This window comes from Chelonia mydas, chromosome 5, assembly GCF_015237465.2.
Source record: "Chelonia mydas isolate rCheMyd1 chromosome 5, rCheMyd1.pri.v2, whole genome shotgun sequence".
In the NCBI taxonomy this organism is placed as follows: Eukaryota; Metazoa; Chordata; order Testudines; family Cheloniidae; genus Chelonia; species Chelonia mydas.
This window is the reverse complement of record NC_051245.2, coordinates 16,588,642-16,612,843: the sequence shown is the minus strand read 5'-3', so window position 1 is coordinate 16,612,843 and position 24,202 is coordinate 16,588,642. Positions and strand designations below refer to the sequence as shown.

Sequence of the window (24,202 nt, the reverse complement as noted above, 5' to 3'; positions counted from 1 at the left end):
ATTACAAAAATTTCTAACCCACTAATCCCCCCACACACACACTTTTTTTTTTTTGTCCTATTACTGCAAAGGAGTTATCTGGCCACTACACCTGGAATGGTTTTGTACAATAGGTCTTAATTACTTACGCTAAACAATTTCTTCCACCTTGTATTTAGCTGTGATGCTCTGAGTACCTTTCCCAGACCTGAAGAAGAGCTCTGTGTAGCTGAAAAGCTTGTCTCTCTCATCCACTAAAACAGGGGTGGCCAACCTGTGGATCCAGAGCCACCTGCGGCTCTTCAGAAGTTAATATGCGGCTTCCTGTAAAGGCACCAACTCCGGAGCTGTAGCTACAGGTGCCAGCGTTCCAATGTGCTGGGGGGAGAGGGGCTCACTGCTCAACCCCTGGCTCTGCCACAGGCCCTGCCCCCACTCCACCCCTGCCCTCCCCTGAGCCTGCCGTGCCCTCACTCCTATCCCTCCCCCCTCCCCGAGCCTCCTGCACGTCACAAAACAGCTGATTGGGAGGTGTGGGGAGGGAGGAAGAGGCGCTGATCGGTGGGGCTGCTGGTGGGTGGGAGGGAGCTGATGGGGGGCCTGCTGATGTATTACTGTGGCTCTTTGGCAATGTACATTGGTAAATTCCGGCTCCTTCTCAGGCTCAGGTTGGCCACCCCTGCAGTAAAAGATATTGTCACAACCTCAGGGGTCCCCCTGGGAAGGCAGATCAGCATTGTATGTGACTAGCCCTGTTGCAAACATCGCATAGCATTTTGGGGCAGGTCAAAGGTGTGTGAGTGGAGAGTGGAAGTTTTCTTTGCAGAATACGAGAAGCCAGGGGGGAGAGGAAGAAGAGCAGAGAACGGGTTAACTCTACACTTCAGCCAGCTCCATGTGAAGATAAGACGCTGGCCCCAGCCCAAGCTCATGGGCTCGACGAGAAATCAGCAGCTGCCCAGCCGTGAGAAGAGAAGAACCAAGTTGAGCAGGGCTGCAGAGATAGCAGCAAGAACAGTGAGAGCAAATAAGGCCGCGACAGCGAAGGCCAATAGAAGAAAAAACAAAGTCTCCAGAGCCGGGATGTTTTGGGAAACCGAGGAGGCCACAGCAAGCCGGTTTGGACTGGCCCAAAGAGCACAAGAAGCAGAGGTCCCTGAGTGGAATACCACCCACCCCCCACAAGGAGTCCAGGACTTAAAACCCTCCTGAGAGCTGGAACAATTTGGAGATCAACAGCGGATCCTTGGATGACCTGGGCCCAGGACAGCACTCCCATCCACCTTCCCCCCCCCCCACCCCTTTCTTCTGATGTTACACCCAGTCTTGGCCAGTCTGGGTCGTGCGTGTGTGAGTATGAAAGTGGGTTAGGGCTTGGGGCATTAACGCTTTCTTTCTTCCCCTGAGTGACGTGGGAGCATTCCCAACACACTCGGCTGTTATTTTATTATTTCATTAATAAAACTTTAAAATTTAGACACTTGGTATGCCTCGTCATCTCCTCCCCAAAAAAGATCCTGTGGCCCCAGTGATCAACTGTGGCCCCAGGCAGATTGGTAACAAAAATCTGTCACAATGTTACCTCACCCACCTTGTCTCTCTCATAAACTAAAAAGATTTCACTGGAACTCTTATGATGACCTGGGTAACTGATTGGTGGCTTCCCCAGTTGTGAATAACATACACATCCCAAGCTCATGCCAATGAAACCTTCATCCCACACCACACCGTCATGCCTTATTCTTCTGTATGCTACTATGTGATGTTACTGAAAGTTGTTCCAATGACTTCACGGTATAAAAGAATGATGCCTTTGAGATATTTGTCCAAAAGGAGCTACTATCCAAAGGAGGTCTCCTTATTTTCTTTACTCTTGCCGAAGTATGCAAGCGTTAGCAGCCTCATAAAGATGGACTTGTTGAAAGCATGTTTTCTCAGTTTCATACATCACATTTTTGAAAATGTGAAAAAGTTATATAATAAGACTATTTAATTACTGCATGTATCTGTGTGGCATACTTGAGGAAAAGCATTTTCACACATGGGTGTAGTTTTAACAAAGAAAACAGAGTTAAATTTATACACTAATAAGGTCACAGAGCAGCTTCAAACCCCTTTCCTAGAGATAGCATAGTCACAGTTTTGGATAGCACTTCACCGATGATCACACTGCTCTCGCTTTTTCACTTTAATACTAAAACTTGCAATTCTCTTTCCAAACATTAACTAATTGACTTCAAATGATAACTAAGGGTGCTTCCATTTTCCCTGTTTAAGGTCCATTCCTGCCCTCCATTGCATGTATGTTGGACTACGTAGGCAGTTGTGATCCAATAAACCAAGCACCAAACTTGAGATTAGGAAGGCTGGGTTCTAGTTTGAACTCTGCCATTGATTAGCCGTGTGACTTGATTTATGACAAATATTCAAAAGTAGCCATTGCTTTGTGACGTCCTTCATTCTTGAGAGCTCAGCATCAGAAACAATGTGTTTCAGATTTTTTAGTTCAGCCAGCAAACCAAAATATCAATTATTCACTCAGCTCTAATGGAGATAGTAGTACTTGCTCACCCAGCTTTTAAATTAGTTTGAGAGCTATCTAAAATGCTGCAGTATGTAAGTGCAAAGTATCATAATTGTTTTTCAGATGTGTGTCTCTTTCTGCCCGTGCATTAGAGAGCTCATTTAAGCATTTCCTTAAGGAAAAAACCCCATTGCATTTAACAGACAAACTTTTTAATAGATTTTCTGAATCATTCTATAGACATTATTATTATTCTTGTTATAGAATTCCATAGGATGCTTTTAAAAATACATACAGAAAGGATATTGTATTTAATATGTAGAGTTTTTGGCGTAATTTCTACATAACCCTGTTGTGGTGGCGGTTTATTAATTGTAGACAGCAGCACTAAGGGGCCCAAATTAGGGATGAGAGACACATGGTAAGTACTGTACAAATAGACAGTCCCCGTTCCAGAGTTTACATGAGATGAGACGACAAATGGATGTAACAAACAGAAGAAACACAAAGAGACAAGGAGACAATTACAAAGAAAGTATGAAGCAGTGAACACAATACAGCAGCTGCCTAACCATTGTTGAGGGTTTTTTGTAGACAGTAAAGCCGAGGGCGTTGAAGGAGGACAATGAGGTGGCTGTGCAGATGTTTACAGGGACCTCTTTCCTTCCGTAGGAGATGGCAAAGGGATGGTATTTGGTGAAACATATGACAAATAGGCAATCAAGACTAGCATCGGTGTGAGTGGAAGTGGGAATTGACATCCCGATAGCGTATAAGAGACGATAAGTAGGGTTGGAATAGACCAGGAAGGATGTCAACCCTATTGCATTTTATAGGTCTCTTCCATTCAGCTTTGTTTTCCAACATACGGCTACATTGTACATTTGTCCCGCACAGCTGGATCAAGCTTTGGGCTGAGCATACTTATCAGTTATACACTTTTTCCACTGCAATACATTGTTCACATTTTACATATGCAAGACCATATAGTACCTCTGGTTTCCACAGGTGCATTCCCTTGTGGGGGTGAGTCTCTCTATAGGAGATTCCTCTGAAACCAATGGGAATTACTCAAATAGAACAGCAGAATTCAGTCTACTGCTGTCATCAGCCCAATGATGTTAATGGGAGTTGAACTGAGGTACAATATTGCCCTAGAGCTGCTAACCTCTTGGAGAATTATTGTGTATCAATTTGGGATTAAAACCCTTAGAAAGAGACCTCACAAAGTGACCAGCTCACTTTTCAAGCTTGAAGTGTGAGAAATTTCAAAACCACAGTTCTTGAGTTATATATAGTATCAATCTATCTTATGTGCACCCTTACCCTTAGTCTCCCAGGTTTCCAGAGAAGAAATACATTGCACGCCCCATTTTGAATGTTTATTTGGTCTTGTGTATTCGTGTCATTTGTATAGTAGGGAAGTTGTTTCCCGTAATAGAGGGAATTTAATATGGTAGAAGATGGCTGCTTTGGGTAAATGGTACCAAGTGAATGCTGGAAATTGAGTCAACAGTGTGCCCTTGTTGCCAAGAAGGCCAATGACATTTTGGGATGTATACGCAGGGGCATTGCCAGCAGATCGAGAGACGTGATCGTTCCCCTCTATTCGACATTGGTGAGGCCTCATCTGGAGTACTGTGTCCAGTTTTGGGCCCACACTACAAGACGGATGTGGACAAATTGGAAAACATCCAGCGGAGGGCAACAAAAATGATTAGGGGACTGGAACTCATGACTTATGAGGAGAGGCTGAGGGAACTGGGATTGTTTAGTCTGCGGAAGAGAAGAATGAGGGGGGATTTGATAGCTGCTTTCAACTACCTGAAAGGGGGTTCCAAAGAGGATGGATCTAGACTGTTCTCAGTGGTAGCTGATGACAGAACAAGGAGCAATGGTCTCAAGTTGCAGTGGGGGAGGTTTAGGTTGGATATTAGGAAAAACTTTTTCACTAGGAGGGTGGTGAAACACTGGAATGCGTTACCTAGGGAGGTGGTGGAATCTCCTTCTTTAGATATTTTTAAGGTCAGGCTTGACAAAGCCCTGGCTGGGATGATTTAGTTGGGGATTGGTCCTGCTTTGAGCAGGGGGTTGGACTAGATGACCTCCTGAGGTCCCTTCCAACCCTGATATTCTATGATTCTATGAGATCAATGACAGAGCTATGTAAAAAAATCATAACAAATTTCACAAGAAAATGGTTTTTGAAAGCTTTCATGCTTGACAGTTTCTTCTAAACAAACTTTTCATCTTAAGGTCCCTATTTCCCAAAGCAGATAAGCAGCTATTCCTTGCTTAAAGCGTAAGTGGTATTTTATGCAACTCTCAATTCTTTCCTGTATTTTGAACAGCGTCTGAGCAGTGTAGCAATGCAAGGATGCTGGCTTCGGTGTGTGCTCTGAGTCCCAGACGAAAAGACAGGATCTCCTGACTTTCTATTGCTGTGACTCCAGTGACTGGGCATTTCTTAAATTAAAGCACCAAGACTCAACAATGAAGATCATAGAGTAGCTAATGAGCTTTACTGATCATGTCTGCAAGATCATTCATATTGCCCTCTCTAAACTCCCCAAATCCTATCTGAGCATGCATTGGACTCAGTATAAACACCAGGAACTATTCTTTGCAGGTAGCCTCTTTGGTAGTTGGAAAGTCCAGCCAGGAACCTGGAACTCACACAGAACTAGGTGGTCTCATGGTTATCATAGTGACTGGGACTCAGGAGACCTGGACTTGATTTCTAGCTGCACTTCTGACTTCCCCTGTGACCTTGGGTAAATCATTTAAGGTTGTATTATGCACCGTAACTCACACATGTGATTCCACCAACTTGAGCAAGTGTTCACCACCTTTGAGCAAGGATTGCATGGTCTATACTTCAATCTCTGTGCTTGAGTTCCCCATCTATAAAATGGGGTAATAATAATACTTGCCTACTTCACCCATGTGATGTGAAGTTAAATTGATAAATATCGTGGAAGTGTTCAGGCCTATGCTGACGAGGATTAAATATGTATAAAACACATGCAGCAACCTGTGGTAATTTACCTATCTTCTCCTAGTATAGTAAGTTATTATTAGCATACTAAGAAACAATGAAAATGGTTATAAGATACTTCTGAAGCCAAAGTTCACAGGATGTGGGGAGGGTGGGTCATGGGAAAGAGAATCAGAGAAGTAATGGATTGGATTACTTTTTAAAAAATGAATAGTAGATGGGGAATCAAAAGCAAGAAAAGAACAACCACCAGATAAAAAGAAGGAGAGGAAAAGTCCTGAAGTGCAGCCACTATCCATACATCAACGATGAAAGTGCCAGCCTGGAACAGATTTTAAGTGAAGTCTCCTGAGTCCCATATAAAAGAGTGTTCTGTTATGCTGCAAAACCCTGTCACAGCAGGGAAAGCCCCCAGTGTATAATGTGCCCTTCACACACAGTGACAAACCACACTGCAAGGCATCCCAGGCTTAATTAAAATAGTAAATAGCCAAAAAACATAAGTGGAGGGTGCTTTTGCTACTTGCAGATAGTTATGAGGGAAGATGGAGAAAATCACCACTTACACCTGAGCGCAAAGTGAATGTCACTTGTTTTTCTCAGATGTGGTCAGGTGATGCTGTAACACCTTAGCTCTGCTTGATACCTTGTGATGCTATTCAGAGCCATTTGTGCAGCAAGGGACAATCTCATCAAGTCACTGTGGCCAATATTCCCAACTAAGGTGCCAAATAAGTCTCCATTTGGGCACCTACACATATAATGGCCTGAGTATCAGAGGGGCTGAGTGATCGGAGCTCTGGCCATTTTTCGTTAGATGCCAAAAGTTGCAAAACATAGGTGGTTTGATGCAGGTCCTGCGGTAGTTTGTTTCAGTGCAGACAGTAGGACGTTTGGAGGTGTGGGTTCATCTGTGTGCTTTAGCCACAAGATCATCCTCTTTCTTCTGGTGGCAGGTAGGAGGTTGGAACAAATAAAGATCATGGGTTTGTTTTGTCAGGTTGAGCATGCATGTGTCTTGCTCTGAATATTTTCATCCCCACTCCCTTTTAGGATGATAACGCTAGGCACAATGGCAGAAGTAGATGGCATAGGTGCAGAGGCCAATGATGGCCAAAAGAAGAGGGTGGAAGGAGGCATATAGGGTTGCAGGGGTCTGCTCCATGCATAGAGTGTGAGTGAAAGGAGATACAGGACATGACAAGAAGAGGGGGATGGATAGTTGCAAAGGAAACATGGGAAATACATTTAGGTCAAAAGTTTAGGCCTTTGCATGGACATTCCAGAAGGAAGGGATGCAGACAGCAGAAACAGAGGCCAGCCTCCCAAAAGGAGCAAGGTGAAGTTAGGGCCATTGTCTTCCACACTGGTCAGATGGCTATTAAACGGAACATACGCTTGCCACATCCTCCAGTGTGGGGTAGCTTCACACCATTCAATCTTCAAGGCTCTGCCTGAATGGTGCAACCAGTAACATCTTTTATTTGTAAAGCTTGCTGTGAGAGATCCTCTCTAGAGCTAAATCAGGTTAACTTCTCCTTTACACTTGCAGAAAGAGATTTATAACCATCTCATGGGTGACAAAGAAATAAGTTTCTCCTTCACTATTTTTGCCTGCTCAATTAATTTGACAAAATCCTCCTGAGGCCACATTATTAAGATCAATACAACATTCAAAACAAGTAACTGCAAACTACCAAAGTGAATTAGAATTCATAACCCTAGAATGGATGCAATATCTGAAGCACAGGAACCGTTCCAAAGCAAGTCCTTTCCTAAAGTTCTTAGAAGACAACTACAAAGCCAAAGTAGGATCATATTTAATGCCTTCTCATAACTGCTACAGCCACAAAGTGGGAAAGTGTCCGTGGTACAATTGACTACAATTGCAGGCAAGTTTTCAGTCCTATTGGGTTCCGGGCAGGCAAGTTTATAGCGGTAGGACTGTAGGAAGGAAAGTTTCCCTGTATATAGAGATCAAGCTAGAAGAGATAGTCTGTGGAAAATCTTTTATGTAACAGTTCACTAAATGTAGCTTTTCTGAAGCATTCATCATGGTAGTATCAAAAGTCCAATTGCAAGAGGAAAGGTATTAAATGAAGAGCAATTGTGTTTTGGATATTATTTACATTTTATAACTCTGGGATATAAAACAAACAAACAAAAGCATATCCCACTCTAAACAAACTCCTAGACTGAAGGCTAAGGTATTTATTACCCAAGATCTGGTTATAGTAACTTACTGCTGCTTTCAGATCTCACCATCGGTATGCCCACAACAAACATGTCCACATAAGCAACTCATTTCATGCATTGAGGAAAAAATTCAGATTCTAAGAAACTGACATACTTTACTATACCAGTAACTTGACAATGTCCCCCATTAAAGTCAGTAATAATAACCTTATCCTGGGAGCTAACCAACAGCTAGATCTTCAGCCTCAGAGAGAGTGTTTAGCCCAGGATTTGGATGTTACCTTATAAACAAGAACCACCCTTAGGTTGTCAGCTAATTTACTTCTGAAGGTCCCTGGGTAGCACTGATTATTTAGACACTAGAGCATCCTGTGCTAATATGTATACTGTTTCCTTCACTCTATAGCAGGAGGTGCTGGGGAAGGTCTCAGGCAGAAGCTCCACAATGAGGCAGACACAGAGGGAGTTAATATCAGTTAGGGATAATACTGTTTGTCTTGTGCTGTGTAACAGTGTGTGCTGAGTCAGGAACTAACTCAGCACCCACCAGTATATATTAATTGGGACCTAGCTGGAAGACAGGTAGTTGATAGAGGGGGTCAATTAGCTGAGTAGAGCTATAGCTGTAGGGCTCAGTGAAGGGGAAGCAATCTCAGCAGATGGGATTATATAAACTGACAAGAAGGAGCCTGAAGGAAGGCAGAGGATGAAATGCCTGCAGCTGGTATTGGGGAGCCCTTTCACCAGAGGCAAATATGGAAGCTGGCTGTAGAATGTAAGTACATGAAAATAACACTATAGGCTGTGGCCTGCTGAATGAATATAGCGTGACTAGATGTCCCAATTTTATAGGGACAGTCCTGATTTTTGAGCCTTTTTCTTATATAGGCTCCTATACCCTCTGCCTGATTTTTCACATTTTCTGTCTGGTCACCCTAAATGAATATACTAAAATGTGGTAGTAAAGGAGACTTGGGGTGGGTGTGGTCTGTGATTAAGGCCTGAAAGGACTCTCACAGCTAATAAAGTTTCTTGGTTGGGGTAGAAGGAAACAGATTTCTCTGCTTCTTTTGCACCGGTATCCTGCATCTATCTTGGATCAAATAAACCCTATGGCCAGAAGCTCCAGAGGTGAAACAGCTCTCTACTCCCATCTAGAGGTGACAAAAAGAAACATTATGCCAGAGTTGTATTTGCCCAGGCTACCTACCCACCATTCCTTTAGTGACCCTTGGGAGTCACCATGCTGGTTCTGACTATGGATTTTGGGAGGTAGTAGGTGTGGTGGAGAAGCCTTTTCCAAACATTTGGCTCTTTGCTCAAGCATCTAACATGTTTTTGGCTCCCCTCCTGTCAGGCATTAATAGGGAGAGACCACACAGACTAAGAACTTTGCAGCAAGAGGCAATGCAGAGGATAGCTGCAGAGCTCAGTGGACTCTAATGGGACCCTGCCTACCCAGCACTTTAAAGCTAAATAACTAAGTTGGGATGTGTGATAGGGCCAAGCACCTCCCTTGGGAATGGAGATAGGCCTACAGAGAGGCACTTGGTTTACTGCTGGCTGATCGATGAGTGGGTTAGGTGATGTGACAAAGGGGCATTCCCACCAGTTGGTGGGAAGGGACTTGGATGGACCATTGATCCCCAAAGTTACTGGGATGTGGGGGTTATTTTACTCTTTGTGTGTGTGTGTGTGTATGTATGTATATATATATATATGCATGCACACTGTTTTTTGTTTTGGTTTTTGTTTTTTTCCCCCCAAGATTATGACTCTTCCCCTTCCCCTAACAAAGATCTCCCTGCTCGTGTACGGTCTGAGTGCTGGGCTGGGGGAGGACGGTGAAGAGTTCTACCTGTAAATGGCACCCCAAGAAGCCATGTTTAATTTTCCAGTGTTTCTGGATGGGGCGAACGTCAGTTTAGTTATTTGTCCCAACGGATCCTAAACAGGGGGTGGCAGTTTCCTTGGAGAGATGGTGGGGGAGAGAAGAGAGGAACTCCAGGCTGAGGAGTGTCCCAGGGGTTCCTAGCTGCTCCTGGGCTTGCTCCAGCCCCTGGGGTCCCACATCCTGTTCCCCCAACCTGATCCTAAGCTCTACAGTGGCTGCTCCAGCCCTTCTTGGCCTGCTCTTGCCTCTGCTCCACCAGGGTTTGTGTGGGCACTCAGGTGCACACCCTGGTTTTGGTGCCCCAACCCTAGATATATTGAACCTGGCCCTCTGTGCTGTCTTGAGGGTTATGTCAGCATGAAATGTTTTCAGCTAAGCTGTAAGATTGGACTGGATTTCATGACTCAAAAATACTTGGGCATACTAGTGGTTTTGAATTTTCAGCATCAGTTTCTTGGCTTCCCCCAGCGCACTCCTTTACCCTCACTCCTCCCGGGCAACAGTATCCCAGGCTCTGTTCTCCCAGGGGTGGGGTCACTGTTTGTGTGATGTGGGGCACAGCATTTGGACACAATCCCATGGTCCCAGTTTCCCACCCAGTGCAAGTCTAGAAGGAGAGAGCAGGCTGCCAGGGGGAACTGATCCCTGCACTGCTGCAGAGCCTGGCACAAGGACCAAGAACAAGTGTTTGTGTCACCTCTGTCCTGGGGTTGGCAGGCTTGGACTGAACTTCTGGAGCAACTTAGAGCAGCCTGTGGGGTGTCCTAACTTGTGTCCCCTACTGCCTTAACCCAGCTCTTGTGGCAGCAGGGAATTGCCAAGGCAAGACACAAGACTGCCCTGATATGTCATCTCCTCATTGACATGTCCCCTTTGTGCTGGCCTGACCCAGAATACACTTTGCCCCGGGGGTTCCTGTAGGCATTGTAGAGCTAGAAGAGCTCTGCACTTGTCAGAGTGCCTGCTAGGCCAAGACAGTTCCCTGTTAGGGTAGAGCAGACACCTTTTCTAGATGGCTGGATCACAGAGGGGAAATCCCTTCTTTAGAGAGCCTTCCACATGACAGGGTGGAGCACTAGCTCTTTGGCACCTAGACCCACCTATGGTCTAATCTTTTGCTTGCAATAATTTGATTTTTTTCCAAATCAGCTCTTGGAGTACTGCTGGATAATGGCTTCCTAGCTGTTCACAGAATAGTCATGTGTGATTTGCCTTAACAGCACATTTCAAAGTCCTTCATCTAGCCAGAAAGTACAGGAGGGGAAAAAAATTACTCCCCTATGCTAGGTGCAAGAATTGTAGAACAATAGCTGTCAAAAATGCAAAAGGTATTGTGAGGTGCCATCAAAATAAGCACAGTGTCAGAGCTCCTGTGCTAAAACTGGAAAACAAAATGCTCGTTAGAAAGACATACACACATCCTGTCAAATCCTTGAACAAGCTAAAATGTGCCAACATCTGCAGCTGTAAAGAGAGTGCATTATAAAGTGAGAATGTAGGAAACTAATAGGAGAAATGAGCATGCAATTGGGACTTGAACTGCTGAGTCATAATCTTGTTTCAGCTGCTGAGTAGCCTTAGGAAATCAGTTTGCTTCTCAGATCTTGTTATCTGAAAATGGGGATATAGTATTTACCTACAGACCTACCTTGCAGGAGTGTGGTAAGGATTAGTTAAGGCTTTGGAAATGTAAATTGCTAAGTACGTAAATGAACTGGCAAATGTCTGTGTTCCACTGCTCCCTGCTAGATAGAACTGCAGAGCATTTCAGAATCCCACAGGCCTTTTAAAACTGGTGGAGAGTCTCCATTAGCTCAGGTTTTTGGGGCCTCTACTTTGATGCAGAAGAATGCAAATTCTGCTCCTACTTCTGTCACAAAGCTCTGAGTGTCTGAGGCGTGTGGCATTGTGATAATCATGAAGTCCTGGGTGGCTGCAGATTTGTGACGTTTATTATAATTTACATGTGACTGTTAGACACAAGGTGGGTGACCAACTTCTGTTGGTGAAGAAGGCAGAGCTCCGTCATTAGTGACCAACAGTGGTGTTCAGTGGGTGGCCATTTGGTGGCTTAGGTTGTTCACAAGATCCAATTTGACACTTATTGGAGGTGTCCGCAGACACACCAGAAATGGACTGGTAATCTAAACTGAACTACTCCTCTAACTCCTAAAGGTGGGGCCTCCAGATTAGGATTGAAGCACGGTGATGAGAGAGTTGGAGGGACACCTGCACTATTGCTACCAGTGCTATGAGTAAATGGAGAACTTCATTTTCTACTACTGCTAATTAACCTCTCATGAACTGTACATTCCTCTGGAAAAATACCTTTTTAAATGTGCAATTGTTTTGCACGGCTGCTCTCCAATGGGCTCAAAATGAACCTAAAACGCATATTGCACATAGTTTGAGACACTCCCGTCAGGAGACGGGGAGAATACACCAGAGCTTTCTCTAGCATCTTTCATCCTCCAGGTATCTGAAATCACTTTAGAAAGCAATGAGTTCAACACTAGTAATTTTAAAAGTGCCCAGATAGCTGACACAGAAATTCATGTAATAATAGAGTGCTTGAATGGAAACATTTTACAAACCGGTGAGTGGGGGAGATTTTAGCTCCCAGCCATCCTCCTGTTCCGGAAGTGAAACCTGGCTGCTTTCCTCTCTAAGAGATCATTTACATGTTCAGGGCCAGCATGGCAAAGAGGCTAGAAGCCGCCTTCTTATTTTAAGTAAGAACTATGTTTCTTCTTCACAGCCCTGAGTCAGCAGCCTAGCCTAGTCGGCAGCTGACATCAAAGGAACCCAAGCAGGTGCTCAAATGCTCTGCTGGGTTATGACCTACATGCATAGTTTCCCTCAGATCCAGGGGTGTGGGGCCCCCTCACCTGCAGGCTCCCTGGGGCACTGCAGCATTGGAACTAGGTGCTGCTGCTCAGGAGTTGATCGTTCACTGACCGAGTCGCAGTCAGCAGGGTTTGTTAAGCACAGCTTGTAGTTGCACTACCACTAGTTTCAGAACACTGCAGCAAGACCTAATACGGCTAGGGCCTCTGATGCCCCTTTAGAGGCTGTTCATCGTCATGCAGGTCCCTTTCCAGTGACAGAGTGCAGATGTGAAGTATTTTTCTTTTATTGCCCTCTTTTCGTTACGTGTTAGCTTTCCCTGTTAGCTCTGAATGAGCTTCTTCATATTGAGTCAAGAAGGATAAATCATCCCAGTGGAGAGAAGAGCCACTCTGCAGTTATTCTTTCCCTTCCCCTCCTTCCCATCTTTAACAAATGTTTCATTTGTTCATCAAACTAAGCCCACTGAATCTTTGTTAGCAGCAGGTGCAATAGTTCAAGCATATGCTAACAGCCGATAACTCCCATTATGCCTCACACATGGGACAGAAAATATTAATTTTACAATTGCAGGCAAAGAGGAACTAATTGGAATTAAAGCAGAGGGAGAAGGCAACCAGCTTTTACAGTATCTTAGGTATCAAAATGGGGTCGGGGGGGAGACAATAGGATCCGGATATAATAAAAAAGTGGGGCTGGAAGGGACATCAAGCAGTCACCTAGTCCATCCCAGTGCTCTGAGGATTAAGTATAGCTGTATAAATAGGATATAGTCTTTCATTTTTTTTAGGATTTTTGTAATTAGTAGTGGGTGCTAAGCTGGGTAGGAAGGTAGGGTTTCTGGCCATTAAGAGTAGAGCAAGTCCTGACTCATTAAACAGGATAAAGTATGTTTCCTCCCCTCCTCCAGTTGGTGTTTCTGCCAGCTGCTTCATGATACTGATCCCTTCAGACCAAGAATGGTGGTGAATACTTGCCTTCCTGTACTGAGGGAGTATACTCATTCCGAGTGTTCACCTACTGTAGAACACAGGGACCTGCACACAGGAGTAAAGTTCATCCCACCGTTTTGGTACCATCTTCATGGTCCCAGAGATCATGAGTTCAAATCCTACACCTGGACCCAGAAATGTATCCATGGGTGGCATTGCCATGTTGAATTGCTAATGGTAACTTCCCTTAAAATGAGAGGTTAAACCTCTCACCCCATCCTCGGGCAACTCCACTGGTTCACTATGCATTTCATGATCCAGTTTAACATTGCTCCTTTATTTCCAATACTCTCCATGGACTTTATATTTCTTTGTTTATAAAGTGCATCAATAACCAGCCTGATCCAGCCTCTCTCATGGCCCTTGCCACTCTCGCTCTACTCCCTCACCTCACCAAAGCCTAGCCCACTATGTCCTATCACACAAACTAGCCACTTTTGCTTATGCTTATATTTCTCTGCTTCATTGACTTTCCATCTCATCTTCAGTAGAAGAGTATCTTTCACCACCATGCCTATACCTCTTAATTTCATTTACATTCTGCTAGTATCCATTATTTAACATTGTGAAATACAGAATTAAATATAACAATACAATTTGTATGAAAGAGATTATTCAGAGACACTTGTTGGGGGAGGCAGCGTTGCCTAATGGATAGAGCACAGCACTGGGACTCAGGAGATCAGGATTCCTTTCCCAGCTCTGCCATTGGATGAGTTAGCTTACCTCTGCCTCAGTTTCCCTATCTGTAAAGTGGGGATAGTGATGCTGACCTCCTTTAAAAAGTGCTCTGAGATCTTCCAGTGAAGAGTGCTGTACAATAACTAGGTATTATATAAATCCATGTCTTTTGCTGGACCATGCTATTTTTGGAAGAGCACAGGGGTTAATGCCATTGTCCTGCTCAACATTCCTTCTTTCAGTAACAATTCCGTTTTAATACCTTAGGTCCAAATTCAGAACTGTTACATAGGAGTAAATCTGGAGTCACTCCATTAAACTGAATAGTGTTAAAATCCAGATTTTCCCTTGTGTAACTGAGATCAAAATCTGACTTTGAGCTATTCTGCTTGCATGGGGTCTGATCCTGCAAAGACAACAGAAGCTGAGAGCATTCGACACCTCATACTACTGGGCTTATAATAGCTGTTGCATTTGCTTGGAGGCTGTCCAGTTTTACTAACCCTGTCCTAAATTCTTAAGCCAGCCCTCTGCACAGGGACCAGAATTTGTTTGGCATGTGTGCAGACTTGTAATGAAGGTGTGACAGGCAGGAGTGCTGATAAGAGTTCTCTATTTACTGCCCCCAGCCACTTGACCTGGGTCAGGGTTACAAAAGGTTGGCACCCCTCTCACATGACAGAGATCAGTATCCATTCACTCCAGTGGCTGCTGTCAGGTTAGGCAGCCAGTGTGGTGAGGCCACCGCCTATCCTCCAGGCCCAATATTGTCTCCCTGCTTCCTTGTGCTCCCCGTACATATGCCTGTATCTATCAGTTGTCTCTTGCCTGATGCTTAGATTGTAATCTCACTGGGGCAGGGACTATCATTTTGTTTGGTGTTTTTGTATTTGTATAGTTCCTAGCACAACAGGGTCCTGGTCCAGGAACAGGGCTCCCACGTGCTACTGCAATATATTTAAGGAAAAAAAAAAGTGGAAGCTGCCCAGCCTTCAGTTGCCCTACATGATTCAGCCTTGCCATACAGATGCCCGGATCAGATTGTAACCTCATTACCAAATCATGCAACAGCCTTGCAGTATCCTGGGAATGCTGACAGAAGGGCTGTTAAAGGGAACTCAAACCTGTGTGCTAGTGGTGGGGTGTATAACCCCTTTAATGGCTGCTACTATGTGGTTAAATGGGCAGAACAGTTATTTCCCTAGCTGGGAGACACAGTGCTGCTCCTAGAAAGAGAGCTTCCAGAGAGGAGAATTCCAGAGGTGAGGAGGAGGTCCAAGGGAGGAGACCTCCCCCCCCAAAGCTGGAAGAGGCTCACTCTGAAAGTGGCTGCATGCTTCCACCAAACCTGAGGGGGTTCAGTGTCAGGCTGAAGGCAGGAAGTGGGCCAGGAAAACAGCAGTGAGTCTGTGGAAGCAGACTCTAGCTGTTTAATTACAGGGTCCCTGGGCTGGAACCCAGAGGAGAGGGATAGTCTAATTCCCCACAGGGAAGCAAAAACACATGACTCTGATGGGGATGAGAACTATCGAGCCCAGCTTGGGGATGAAGGCCAGGGACAGTCATTAGATTTCTGCTTTTTTGGACTCTTACCCTGGAAGCAGTGGGACCATAAGCAATTGGGCCAGAGGGCTGAGTCATGAAAAGACTTGGTGTGACCATTAACAGGGAGGGCCAAATCCAAAGAAGTTACACCATGCTTGGCCAGGAGGGGGCATGCTGGTATTATCTGTGAAGTACATGTCACCCACACAAGTTAAACAAGCTTAAGGAGGCAGAGTAACTGATATGAGGAAGGCAAATCACACCCAGTCAGAGGATAGTGAGCGAATTCTTGGGACTCCTATAGTGGGTTGTTTTTAACTGAGGTTAAAAGGAGCGATTGCCTGTCTCCCATGGGAGCCCAGCAAGCACAGAGCAGAAGCCTCAAAGCAGAACATGACCAATGTGGAACAGGGACCCTATAGTCTCACCTCATGTGAGGAGCCCCTCTGAACTCAGTGGGCTCCTCATGTCAGAGCTAAAGGTTTGGGCTCTCGCTCTGCAAACGTACAGCTTGCTCTGTGATTCAAAGTTGCTGATGTCTTGACAAAGATGCAGGCAAGAGAGTTATTAGGTTTGTTAGAGCCAATAATGTGCTAGATACTCTCCAAAGAGAAAAGAAGACCCAGTCCCCCTCACCAACACCCTGAGATCAGAGCCTAAAGCCAGTCTAACTCTTGACACTAATTGCTCAGAGTTCTAGTTTGCATTCGCCATCTCCCACTCTCTCATGCGCACAGAGAATGGCAACATGAAGAGCTGTCTATGCTGGGGGTTAGGCTGGCATAGCTATGACTCTCAGAGGTGTGGCTTTTTCACATCTCTGGCAGACAGACGTAGCTCTGCCGATGTAAAATGTCAGTGTAGACCAGCCTGTAGATGTGTGAGCAGGCATGCAGAGGCTTGAGAGAGACTTACCAGCACAGGACTAGGCCACATACTGCTCAGCATTGAACAAATGACCTAGGACACAGTGATAATCTCATGTATCAATACCACCTGTTACTGACCCCATTCCGCTAAGTCATACAAAAGGCCCTGAAAGGTGCTCTTAGGCCAGGTCTACACTAGGAAACTAGGTCCTTATAACTACGGTATGTCACTCAGGTGTGTGAGAAATCCACACCCTTGAGCAACACAGCTGAACTGACCTAACTCAGTGTAGACAGCGCTAGGTCAAGGGGAGAATTGCCCAGTCGACCTAGCTACCGCCTCTCAGAGGTGGATTACCTACACTGATGGGAGGCAGTATCTTCTCTGAACGCTGTGGCGCTTAAGTATAGACAAGCCCTTATTTTAAACATTGCAGACTCTGTCAGCCAAAGACTGCTAAACTGGGTCTACAAAAAAAAGCCAAGTGTCCCTGTTCTTAAGAATGGCCACATTGGGTAGACCAATGTACCATCTAGCCCAGTATTCTGTTCATTCCCTTTGAAACATCTGGCACAGGTCACTGTTGGAAAACAGAATAGACAATCATCAAGTGATCCATCCCCCTGTTGTCCACTCCCAGCTTCTGGCAGCTAGGGACACCCAGAGCATGGGGTTGCATCCCTGACCATCTTGGCTAACATTGAACCATCTTTTGCACCCAAATTCCAGCTTGCATGCACAAGTGAGGATTTTGTGTGACCAAATGGGAGCAAACAGACGTGATTGGTTTTTTGTTGTTTTTTTCCAGGAGAAGGCTCCTCAGAAAATGTGCTCCTTAGTCTCTGACCTTCCTGTAGCAAGTAGATGTGAGGTTCTCCGTATTCTAATGTATTTTCTTCCTCCCACATGCTTAGGAAAGAATAAGGTGATGTTCCTTTTTTGGCATAATCATATTATGTTTCTAGTTATAGTCTGCAAAACATAATAAACCAATGTAATTTATAAACCAATACCATGTGCCCAGCATTCTTCGTCCAGAGATTGGAAACAGATTTACAAAGATGGATAAGCAGGGATGTCTCTGTTCTCCCAATGGAGAAAATGAGGCACAGAGAGTTAAATGACTTGCTAACTTTTTGTACTGCAAGTCAGTGGCCAAGCCAGCAGTTGAACCCAAATCTGCCACTGCTATTAGGTGCTCAAAGGACCTTGGATCTTATGTTTAAAGAACATGCATCATTATCATAATTATATTAAACGCAGGAAATACTTAATCAGGATCCAATTAGCCTAATAGCAAACTGCAATACTGCTGCCTAACTGGGATGGTAGTAACTAAAATTTCACTTAATATGGATGCATTTAGGTAATATTAAAGGGAATTCACCTATATATTATGTGCAACACTCTGAGTTCCCATCTGTTAACACAGAAACTGCCAAGTAAAGATCAAAAGAAATACTGATTAAATGTAGTCAATGGCGTTGGTTTTTGTATGTAAGTTCTACACAGTATTTCGTATTAGCTATTAGGGTTTTTTTGAAATGCCTCCTTTTCTGGCAAGTTGATTGGCTGTCCACTCAGATGTTCTAAATAAGGATTCTGCCATAGTCCAATAGTTAATGGAGTGACTGTTGCTATGTATTTGAAGAGATCACAACACCATCATGTACTAGGTGAGGAGCCAGATGAAAGAGGCAGGGGCACCCTGGGAAGCATCAGCTGGAGCATGCAGCACGGGGCCTTCCATTGTTGTGATGGCAGGTGGATCAGGCTGGAGGTGGCTGAGTGGATTCTCTACTATGGGGGATGCTGCCATAAAGTAGCACTGAGCTTGTGAAATAAAAACATCAGCAGGAGTCTCAGGCATAGGTGTAGATTCAGGTTAGTGTTGTCAGCGAGTTAAACATGGCCAGAGACTGCAATGTGTGGTGGTGATGATGATGCCATGAGTTATCGGCATTACTGAGCTAAAGAAATCCCACACAACTGTCCCCATTAAATCACTACTAGCAGCACTGGGCTTGGGTCTTCAGGATTAGCACAGCTAGATCTGCTAGAGACAAAGGAAAGGAGGCCATAACTGAAAAGGCTAAAATTCACCAGGAAATGAAACCTTTGTTTTCTTGCTTTGCTGTGCCTGCATGAACCGAGATACCCTTGCTGGTTAGCCAGCAAGGGTAACATGTCCCTCTAACTTGCGATATGGACTTACTAAAGAGCAGATTACTACATAACTCCCAGCACTGCTGCACTAGAGTCTCATGGAATGGTCAGGCTTCCTCTGACACCAAAGATGCTGTCAGTGCAGTAGCCTGAAAGCACATGGATGATACCAACAAAGGAAACCTGTTTCTAATGCACCTAAAAAGTTAGTGTTTCTCAGAGGATCATCCCCACTGCGCAACCTTGCATTCAAAGGGAATTGTTGCAATCAGTAACATGGTTTAAAAATACAACGCACTGGTGCTGACCCTGCAATAAAAGCTGGTCATACCTCTAACTGATGTAGCCAAAGCCCCCAAAAAGATTTTATTAAATGTCTGTTTTGATAATTCATCTTTAGCTTAGGGCTTTATCATTATTAATTTGTATTATTTGTGGCACCTACACACCCTAGTCATGGACCAGGATCCCATTGCGCTAGGTGCTGTACAAACAGAACAAAAAAAAAAGTCCTTGCCTCAGAGCCTACAATCCTAACCAGTCACCAAAAGGGAGTCAGACAGCTTTAAAATGAAGATGGGTTCTGGACAGGTCACATGACTAGTTAGATACCCAGCCTTTCACCTCCACAGCACCACCTCAGATTGGTAGTGACTGGAAGTTGACACGCATTGAGCATTTGGTTAAGACTTTGTTGGCCTCAGACCAATTCTCAGACAAGTAGCCACAGTCTCAGAAGTGGCAAATTACTGGCCCTTCCATGGGTTTCGGGGGATAGTGTTTGGAAACTTGTATTGCTGTTCTGTGCCTAAATGGAGGAATTCATTCTCCACAGGTGTCAGTCTTACACCTGTCACTGGCATGCAATTCAGTAAAAAGAGCTTATATAAAGGGCACCAAAACATTTCATAATATTAACTACTCTTCTTGAAAGAGTATCTTTCAAGAAAAGCCCAGTCTTACAAGTTGGAGAGTGACTTAGGATCAGTCATTCTCAAAGCTTCAGCTGAGCTTGTAAAAGGTTCTTAGGATCATAGCAGTTAAAGATAAGAAATATTCATTTACATCAAGTCCCTCCCCTAGCAAGGGGAGAATATAGTCCCCAGGAAATGATAAGTCACTAAAAGACTGAATAAAGGATATTTCTCCTGGGTCCTTAATGCTTTTTCTTTTTCTCATTGGATACTTTTTATAAGATATGAAAAGAGAATGGGAATTTCTAGGTCTTTCTGTAAATGAAAGGTTGAAGCACCTTGCTCCTGTAAAATTAAAATCTACCACTTGGGAAACCCAATTACAGCTGTGTAAACTACCAGGCTCTCCTTTATGGCAGAGTTTTGTTGTATAAACAGTATTATAGTTCTAATATTTCCTGCTTTTATCATGGGGGGGGGGGGGAATAGCCTTTGGCCTTAACTAAACAGAGGGATTTGGCCGTGGTATAACTCCACCACTGTAGTTTCAAACAAGGGTAAGCCATCCTGGTGCAAGATCCATGTTACACTGGCACAGAATATCTATCCTGGGGTATTGCAATGAGTGTAGAGCCACACCAGAGCAAACAAAGCCCTATGTAGACACAACTTTTGTGAGAGGGTGAAGGATTATTTAAAGAAAAGAAGATGTTGCTCCAAGAGGTTTTAGCATCTTACAAAGGATGTACATTATTTTGTAGTTCTTCCATTTGCCAAAAACTGATCAGGAGAGAGCAGAAAACAAAGCCAGCTGCTGTGAAGGGTGGTCTGGAATACTCAGGAGAATATTTAAAAAGAGAACAACAAAAGGTAAGCCCTGTGAGACTCAAAGGTACAGAAATCAATTCTGCCTTTAAATGGTAAGTGGGTTTGGTTTGGTTTTTAATTCAGGGAGGTAAAATGTCATGCTACCAAGCTGACATTGGTCTCTTCTGACCTCATTGGAAAGAAGTGGCAATACTGGTGGATCCCATCAGTCTGAAGTAAGATCAAAGCTGTGTAGAGAGATGTACTGTAAAATGTTGGGTACCAGATCTAAAGGAGCTATGCATACTTGCACCAGCTGAGTATCTGGCCCATTTCATACACACACCCTTAATATCTTACATAATCAAAGAACAGTTTCCCCAGATGTTTTAATAGAGTGCTTGTCGGTTCATTTTTAGGCCCTGTCCACAATGGAAGCAGAACCCCCAGTTTGGGGAATATACCTCTGGTCTGGACCCAGCGTACAGTGCACTCTGGAGGGTTGGTTGGTGGTTTTTAATAACCATCCTGTAAGATTAAGTCTCATAGCAACACACCCCTAACTAACAAGACAAGTACAGTTGTTCTGCAAGCCATATTCTAGCTATGGATGGATGAGCCTAAACCAAAGCCCTAAGTGGTGATCTGAATAAGAGTTCACAGCACCAACCCATCTCTATAATGGGCCAAATCAAGCACCCTGGAATATGGGAAACTTCAGACTTGGATCCAGATTTCTATCCCCCATTTTTAAGTGTTTAGATATAGTTTTGGAGTAGGCCCATCATAGAGATATGGTATAAATGGAGTCACTCCAATGAAGGCACAGCAGCTACACTGATGTAAGACCAATTGAAGAATAGAATTAGGCCCAGAAAGTTCACATCTGGGTTTCTTGATCCATAGTTCAGACCTGAGCTTTATGGGAGGGTGCCATCTCTACTTACAACAGCAGTGTCTAGCTGTAACCGTATTAGAACAGTTTCAAGCAAGGTTACCAGCGCTTTGGTGTGGACGTTACATTTAATAATAGATATTGTCTGCTTTTTAGAAATTGTTTTCCTCTTAGAAGATAAATCGATAACTGCATAAAACTCACTCCCATTTCTCGTTTGTATTGGTGGTTGGCTGTTTTTAGAGAATGAAGACTCTCTCCCATGCAAAAAATGTAATTGTATAAGGAAGATTTATGTTTCATACACAGATATGCAGAAGCCATTCCAAAGAGACTTTTTTTTATAGATCACAATGCAACTATAGTAATCATGCAGGGAAGTTAATGGCACCCCGCTGAATTCTGCAAAGACATTACAAAGAAGAGTCCAATAACCTGAGTGAGAAATTAATCTTACAGTAGAATTATTTAAGCCTTCTAATCTGTTGAGAGAGGATTTACTGGCGCAATACTAAGCAAAGCTGTGGTACTTATACTAACAAATTATAAGTGCATTTATCTGCTTTAGAAAATGTTCATCACCAAAATTTGTATGACTGTTTGGTTGGTTGGGTTCTTTCCCCATATGAAGTTTTATGGGTAGAAATAATTATTCTCACTGTCACTTGTTAACCCCCGCTGCCCCTCACACTCACTCACTCTGTAACAAAGCCCTTCTCTAAAGGTAAGCATCCAACATAAATTCCCACTCTTGGGTCACAGTTTCCAGCAAATGTTGTAGGAGCACTTTACAACAACTTGACTTATGAACCCCAGGGGAGAAGAGCATAACTGGGGTCAATCAATTCTGACGCCTGGAGCTGGCAACAAAAATTTCCCCTGAATGCAGAACTCCAGGTCCAGCATAAAATATACTTGTGCGAAAGTTCATGAATAAAAACATGTCTGGTTTATAAACGTTAAAGGTCAAAGCCTTATTTTTCTTCCTCACGTTTATTGCAAAACTGGAACATCATTACTCACAAAGGGAGTTAAAAAAGAGGCAATTACATTTTTATCTTAACTCTGTACGAAGTCAATTAATATATTGTGTCAGTTTCAAGAAATATTCAAACAGTTTATTTAGCTGCGGTTTTTGCCTGAAAAGCTGATAACTCACATCAGCAACTGAAGGTCCTGATCTGTCAAAGCACTTAAGTGGGTGCTTAACTTTGGCTTCAAAGGGACTACTCACCTGTTTAAATGTGTGTAAGTCCGTTGCTGGACTGGGACCTGAGTCTCCACGTGCTCTTCTTGTCAAGCTTCAGGCAGAGTGCTCATTACATCCTGACGTTGCTTTGCCACGTTTGTGCTGTGATATTACAGCAGTTTAGAACTGTTCAGAAAAAATTCAAAGCTTTTTTTGGTCAGAATGTGCTAATACGTCAATCTAAACATCCTGTGGGACTGTGTCCCCAGCCCTCTTAAAGGGCCAGTTCACCCTGTGTCAAGCAAGAAACCTGAACATTTCAAGACAAGAGCAAGCAAGCCAAGCAGAGTGACAGTGTGATATGCATGACCATGTAATGCAATATCTGTGATGCCACTGGATTCAATAACGTGAACTTGTGGTGGGGTTGACAGTGGGATTTCGGCACTGTTAATGTCCTCATTCTGGGGCAGCTGAGAGTTTTTTCACTATCAAGAGATGCATTTCACCACATTAACACACACAACTTACATTTATAGTGTGAGAGGCTTTTTGCACAGCCCCAACAGTTATGCAGTTGCAATGTTTGCTCTTTTGTTAAGGCCCTATCTGGAAAACACATTGACTGGTATGGGATACCTCAAGGGAGGAAAGCTATGTGTATACAGGGGTGGCAGGCTTGTATAATTTTTGGTGGTGCCTAGAATGGGTCCAAGACCCACCCCCTGCACGCGCACGCATGCACACACACGCTTGCCTAAAGCTCTGGGAGGGAGTTTGGGTGTGGGAGGTGTGCAGGTTCTGGGAGGGAGTTTGGGCACTCGGTGCGGGCTCTGGGCTGGGGCTGGGGCAGGGGGAGAGGGTGAGGGATGCGGCGCTTACCTCAGGCAGCTCCAGAAGGCAACCCGCATATCTCTCTGGCAGCAGCTCCTAGGCCAGGGGATCTCTGCACGCTGCTGCCCACAGGCATCACCCCCACTGGCCACAGTTCCTGGCCAACGGGAGCTGTGGAGTTGGCGGTCGGGGCGGGGGCAGCGCGCACACACACACACACACACACACACACACACACACACACACACACACACACACACACACACACACACACACACACACACACACACACACACACACACACACACACACACACACACACACCCCCCTACCCCTACCCCTTCCAGGGGCTGTAGTGCCATTCCAGCCGCTTCCGGGAGCAGCGCAGAGCAAGGCCTAGCTCCATTGCGCTGCCGGTGGTGGCCGGGTTCCCCCAGGGCCCTTTTTAAATTGCCTGGGGGTGGCAGGCAGGGCCGGGAGATGCTCCAGGAAAGGTGCGCAGATGGGGCAGGAGGAGAGACCCGGTCGCAAACATTGGTGGAGCCGGGCCCTGAATATTCCTGGAGCATAGGCACCACAGGCCCATATAATTCGCCACCCCTGTGTATATAAACAGTTCCAGGATTAGGGCCTTAGTTCTGCATTCAATTTCTGTGCTTAGGAACAGACTTACTTTGACTATTTCAAGTAGCATTATATACATTGAAGATACCAGCAGTACACACACCCCTTTCGATTTAGCATAGCTAGTTATTGCTGAGTGATTGGATGTTCTAAATCAGGAAAGGTAGGTATAGGGTTCCAAGTCAAACTGAGTATATCACCACTGATTAAATATACCTTTCATGAGCAAATACCTGCTAACTACTGA

At 44.5% G+C, this 24,202-nt stretch overlaps 1 long non-coding RNA gene across 2 annotated transcripts in view; it reads left to right on the top strand.

The window, feature by feature from the left end:
- Positions 1–24,202, top strand: part of LOC119566639 — a 136,690-nt gene that overhangs the window by 99,558 nt on the left and 12,930 nt on the right. The window contains exons 5-6 of one of the 2 annotated variants that reach the window (XR_006291135.1): positions 20,368–20,476; positions 20,833–22,250. This is a non-coding gene — a long non-coding RNA (uncharacterized LOC119566639). Of the gene's footprint in view, positions 1–20,367; positions 20,477–20,832; positions 22,251–24,202 lie in introns of those variants that run through there. The other variant, XR_006291136.1, reaches the window with a different exon arrangement.